The sequence below is a fragment of the Corvus moneduloides genome, chromosome 23 (assembly GCF_009650955.1).
Source record: "Corvus moneduloides isolate bCorMon1 chromosome 23, bCorMon1.pri, whole genome shotgun sequence".
NCBI lineage: Eukaryota > Metazoa > Chordata > Aves > Passeriformes > Corvidae > Corvus > Corvus moneduloides.
The window spans coordinates 7,314,929-7,320,952 of record NC_045498.1 but is presented as its reverse complement, the minus strand read 5'-3'; the positions used below and the strand labels follow the sequence as shown (position 1 = coordinate 7,320,952).

The 6,024-nt window shown below is 50.2% G+C and overlaps 1 long non-coding RNA gene across 1 annotated transcript; it reads right to left on the bottom strand.

Annotated features, from left to right (window-relative positions):
• Window positions 1-7: 7 nt before the first annotated feature.
• LOC116455170 lies at window positions 8-5,371 on the bottom strand. Its single transcript, XR_004244317.1, has 14 exons — window positions 5,291-5,371; window positions 4,840-5,214; window positions 3,962-4,753; window positions 3,738-3,863; window positions 3,538-3,617; window positions 2,445-3,460; window positions 2,303-2,344; window positions 2,083-2,208; window positions 1,879-1,958; window positions 1,112-1,800; window positions 1,006-1,033; window positions 734-774; window positions 587-653; window positions 8-505 (listed from the first exon to the last, which is right to left on the bottom strand). It is a non-coding gene; the product is annotated as an uncharacterized LOC116455170 (long non-coding RNA).
• Between the last annotated feature and the right edge of the window lie 653 nt (window positions 5,372-6,024).

The following is a 6,024-nucleotide window of genomic DNA, read 5'->3' as shown; positions in this document are numbered from 1 at the left end:
CCTGTCCTATTACACCTATAGGCCAGACTATGCAGCAGGGCAGAGCAGCTCCAGGCCAAACCCATGCAGGCACCCGTGACACAGCAGATGATAAATGAGGAGAGAAAACTCTCGGTGAGAAGAGTGACCGCAAGCACATCGAAGGGCTAACGCAGAAGGCATGAGACATGAGATGCCCAAAGGACAGAGAATGCACAATAGACAAGTGACATGACACGCACCGGGACTCCTCTGCTCTGCACACATCAGCATTGTAATCAAAAGTGAGACTTTCCCTTTATGGGGCCTAAGGGGCCCCTTCTTGGGTATCCCAACTCCATAGCTGACTCAAAAATCCCTCCCAGCAAGTCCCAACCCAGCACCCCGCTTTCATTCCCCCTCTGGGTCACAGCCATCAACTTATCTCTCGGACAGCTGGAGATGCGAATCCGCCTCAGGTACGAAAGAAGACTGCCTCACCATCTGGGAAGCTCCTCCCGTCGCTGGGCTGTCCTCTCTTAGTCGGCTACAATAAAGAAAACCAAAGAAACATCACTGCACAAACTTAGTGGCACCTCGGCTAAAACCCATCAATTCTGCCACTCACCGTCTCCTAAGAAGGCTGGGGTCCTCGGGCCAGACTCCGAAGCCAACGCTGTCAACGCAGGGTATACCTGAGTTAAGAGGAGACAAGGTGATGCAGCACTGCTGGAACTTGAGTGGACCCTTGTTCCTCCCTCCCTCCCCAACTCACTGCAACTGCTCAGCCATTGCCCAAGGCTACCCTGACAGCACCTTCACATGGAAAAGGTAAAGGCTTTTCACAGAGTCCCATAACACTCCCAGAGGGCTCACGAGGGCGGTGAGCTGGGTCCGTCAGCCAATCGGCAAGGGGGCTCAGCATAATACAAGGGGACTCCCTAAAACACAAATGACAATGGATGCTACGAGCTGTACCAGAATTTGACATCCAAGGAATAACAACTTTTCCTTTCCACCGGTCACCACTTACCTCGCTCACTTCACCTTGACTGCTGCTATCCAGCTTTACCTCCTAAAAACAGAGACAAAGAACAATGCTCTAACACAGCCACCATTTACACTTGCCCTGCCAACACAAACAGCAACTGACCTTCCTGCGGGAACCCCCTCACCCAGTCTGGGGCGCTCTGCCACAGATTTCATCCGTCTGCATCTGCAAGAAAGTGATGACAAAAGTCAAAGTGCTGCATGAGAACTTAACAGCTCCAGCCATCTTGTGTCAAAATATCATCTAGAGGTCAAATTACACCCTACATTACAAATTTCAAGTCCCCAGGCCTCGTTCTATTACACCTATATGCCAGACTATGCAGCAGGACAGAGCAGCTCTGGGCCAAACCCATGCAGGCACCCATGACACAGCAGATGACAAACAAGGGGATGTAATGAGGAGAGAAAGCTCTCAGCAAAAAGCATGACCACAAGCACATTGAGGGGCTAAGGGAAAGATATAGGACACAAGATACCGAAAAGACACAGAACATACAATAGACAAGTGACACAACATGCACTGGGACTGCTCTGCCCTGTGCACCTCAGCATTGTGATCAAATGTGAGACTTTCCCTTTATGTGGGCTAAGGGGCCGCTTCTTGCATATCCCCATCTCTAAAGCTGACTCAAAAATCCCTCCCGGCGAGCCCCGACTTGATACCCCACTTTCATCCCCTTGACTTATCTCTGGGACATCTGGGGATGTGAATCTGCCTCGGGTGCAAAAGAAGGCCGCCTCGCCGTCCTAGAAGCTCTTGCCATCGCCGGGCTGTTGTCTCTTAGTCAGCTACAATAATGAAAACCAAACATCAGTACAGGAACCTAGCGGCACATCAGCCAAAACCCCGACAATTCTGCTACTCACCATCTCCTAAGAAGGCCCCGGTCCTCAGGCCGCACACTTTGGCCGCGCCCCGAGGCCGACGCCATCAACGCAGGATATACCTGGGTAAAGAGGAGATGAGGTGATGTGGCATTGCTGAAACTTGAGTGGACCCTTGCTCCTCCTCCCTCCCTCCCAGACTCGCAGCAACTCCTCGGCCATTGCCGAAGGCTACCCGGACAGTACCTTCACACGGAAAAGGTAAAGGATTCATGGCAGAGTCCCATAATACTTCCGGAGGGCTCACGAGGGTGGCGAACCGGGTCCGTCATCCTGCCGGTGAGGGGGTTCGGAATAATACAAGTGGACCGCCTACAACACACAAATGAAAATGGATGCTTAGAGCTGTACCAGAACTTGGCACCCAAGGAATAACAACTTTTTCCTTCCACCGGTTACCGCCTACCTTGCTTACTTGACCTTGACGGATAAGATCCAGCTTTACCTCCTAAAAATAAGGACAAAGAACAATGCTGTAACATAGCCACCATTTACACTCACCCCGCAAACACAAATGGTGACTGACCTTCCTGTGGGAACCCCCTCACCTGGTGCTCTGCCAAGAATTTAATCCATCTGCATCTGAAAGAAAGTTATGACAAAAGTCAAAGTGCTGCATAATAACTTCACAGCTCCAGCCATCCTGTGTCAATCTAGGAATATTGCCTAGAGCCCAAACTACACCCTACATCACAAATTTCAAAGCCTTGGGCCTTGTTCTCTTACACCTATACGCCAGACTATGCAGCAGGGCAGAGCAGCTCCGGGCCAAATACACATGACACGGAAATGACAAACAAGGAGATGCAATGAAGAGAGAAAACTCTTGGCAAGAAGAATGATCGCAAGGACCGAGAGAATGCTGAGTGAGATGACCTAGGCAAGGCCGACGGTGAGCCGATGAGGCTCGAAGAACCCTGGCAGAAGAAGTGCTTATTCCAAGAACCACAAAGATGGATGCCTGAGAATCGTACAGTCAGAATCCTCTACCGCTCTTCACATTCTGACAAGTCCTAATCCGCTCTAATGGATCATTGCGGTGCACAGCTGTGAATACAGCTCAGAACAATACTGTAAAAGACCTCTGACTCAACGCTTCCAAAGAGAGACACAATTCCGAGGCACATCCAAGCTTGTCAGTCAAAGGATTGATGGTACCAGCACCCGGCTGGGGAATGCGGAGATGCTAAGGATGACACCCGGCATTCCCGATAAGCTGGCCCCTCAAAGGGCTAAGATATAAGACACAAGATGCCCAAAAGACAAAAAACATACAATACACAAGTGACATGACACGCACCGGGACTGCTCTGTCCGCCTCGGCATTGTGATCAAAAGTGAGACTTTCCCTTTTTGTGGGCTAAGGGGCCCCTTCTTGGACATCCCTGTCTCCAAAGCTGACTCAAAGATCCCTCTCGGCAAGTCCTGACCCAGCACCCTGCTTTCATCCCCTCTGTGGGTCATAACCCTCGACTTATCTCTCAGACATCTGGGGATGTGAATCTGCCTCGGGTGCAACAGAAGGCCACCTCGCTGTTTGGGAAGTTCCTCCTGTCTTGGTCAGCTACAATAATGAAAACCAAACATCAGTACACAAACTTAGTGGCACATCGGCCAAAACCCGACAATTCCGCTACTCACCATCTCCTAAGAAGGCCCCGGTCCTCAGGCTGCACGCTTTGGCCGCGCTCCGAGGCCGATGCCATCATCGCAGGATATACCTGGGTTAAGGTGAGACGAGGTGATGTGGCATTGCTGAAACTTGAGTGGACCCCTGCTTTTCCTCCCTCCCCGACTCGCTGCAACTTCTCAGCCATTGCCAAAGGTTACCCAGACAGCACCTGCAAGTGGAAAAGGTAAAGGCTTCATGGCAGAGTCCTGTAATACTTCTGGAGGGCTCACAAGGGCAGCAAACCAGGTCCATCATCCTGTCGGTGAGGGGGTTCGGCGTAATACAAGTGGACCGCCTACAACACACAAATGACAGTGAATGCTTTAAGCTTAGAGTACCAGAACTTGGCACCCAAGGAGTAACAACCATTTCAGTCCACCCATCACTGCTTACCTTGCTCACTTCACCTTGACAGCTGAGATCCAGCTTTACCTCCTAAAAATAAGGACAAAGAACAATGCTGTAACATAGCCACCATTTACAGTTGCCCCACAAACACAAATGGTGACTGACCTTCCTGTGGGAACCCCCTCACCCAGTCCAGGGCGCTCTGCCACGGATTTAACCCGTCTGCAGTTGAAAGAAAGTTATGACAAAAGTCAAAGAGCTGCATGATGACACAAGATGGCTGGAGTTGTTAATCTAGGAATATTACCTAGAGCCCAAATTACACCCTACATTACAAATTTCAAGCCCCTGGGCCTTGTTCTATTACACCTATATGCTGGACTATGCAGCAGGGCAGAGCAGCTCCAGGCCAAACCCACGCAGGCACCCGTGACACAGGAGATGACAAACGAAGAGACAAAATTCTCGGCGAGAAGAATAACCACAAGCACATCGAAGGGCTAAGGCAAAAGACCCGCAACACGAGATGCCCCAAAGATACGGAACGCACGATAGACAAGTGACACAACATCCACTAGGACTGCTCTGCCCTGCGCACCTCGGCATTGTGATCAAATGCGAGACTTTCCCTTTATGGGGCCCTTCTTGGATATCCCCATCTCCAAAGCTGACTCAAAAATCCCTCCTGGCAAGTCCTAACCTGACACCCCGCTTTCATTCCCTTCATGGGTCATAGCCCTGGACTTATCTCTTGGATGTCTGGGGATGTGAATCTGCCTCAGGCGCAAAAGACGACCACCTCTTACCGTCTGGGAAGTTCCTGCCAGGCTGTTTTCTCTTAGTCGGCCACAATAAAGAAAACCAAATATCAGTACATGAATTCAGTGGCACATTGGCCAAACCCCAACAATTCTGCTACTCACTATCTCCTAAGAGGGCCCGGGTCCTCGGGCCGCATGCTTTGGCCATGCTCCGAGGCCGACGCCATCAATGCAGGGTATACCTGGGTAAAGAGGAGATGCGGTGATGTGGCATTGCTGAAACTTGAGTGGACCCTCGCTCCTCCTCCCCCCTCCCTCCCCGATTTGCCACAACTCCTCAGCTGTTACTGAAGGCTACCCGGATGGCACTAATTATTAAATCTCTCCCAGGAATTTCCACTCCGCTACCCTACTATGATCCCGTCTCTGAGTCAAAGCCCCCAACTTATCTTTCGGATGGCAACATGAATCCTCTTTGGATGCAAAATGAGTTCTCCTTGGCAGGTCCTGTGATAGCCGGGTTAGCCTCTCAGTCAGCTAAGATTAAGAAAACTAAAATCAATGCCCAAGTTGAGCAGCATAGGGGCTAAGTCCCAGCAATTCAGCTACTCACCCTCTCTTAAGTGCACCCAGGTCCTCGAGTCTCTAGCTTTGTCCCGAGTCAAATGCTATGGCTGTTATTTCAGCACACGCCTGGGTTAGCAAGGGACAAATTTACATGGTGTTTCTATGAGCGTGGTACATGCATTTGTGTGCTTTAAGACATGTAAATGGATCTGGTGTACCTGAGGGAAAGCCTTGGGGGGCCCCAAATGGACACCTTTTTCCCCACCGTGCAGCTTTCAAAACCCCTCCTGGCACTTCCTAAACCGGTCACCCTGCTCACGCTCCCTCTCCTGGATGCGACCCACAGCTTAACTACCGGAAAGCTCAGTTTTGGATGTCATCTTCGACACAGGGCAAGTCCCTTTGATAACATGATGAATGTGCTGAATAAATTTGAAGCTTTGTACTCAATGCAACCTGGAAGTTATGATACTCCAAAAAAAAAAAAACCAAAACCAAAAACTACACCAAAATTATAAAAGCACCTTACCACCCTTGAACACTCAACCCAAAATCATGAGCTTAAATACTCCCTGTGTTGCATGCTATCCTCTTCATGGTGTCTTCAAAGCCTCTAGTGCTTTAAAGGTCAAAAGCATCTACTAGAGGAAGGAGGAGGGGGGGGGGGGGGGAAAAAAGGCAAAAAAAAAAAAAGCTGAGATAAGCTAAAAGACCCCCTTCACTGAAGTGAGAGGAGACCTCTCATCCCAGTCAACCCCAGAGAGTGAATAAATGGCTGCA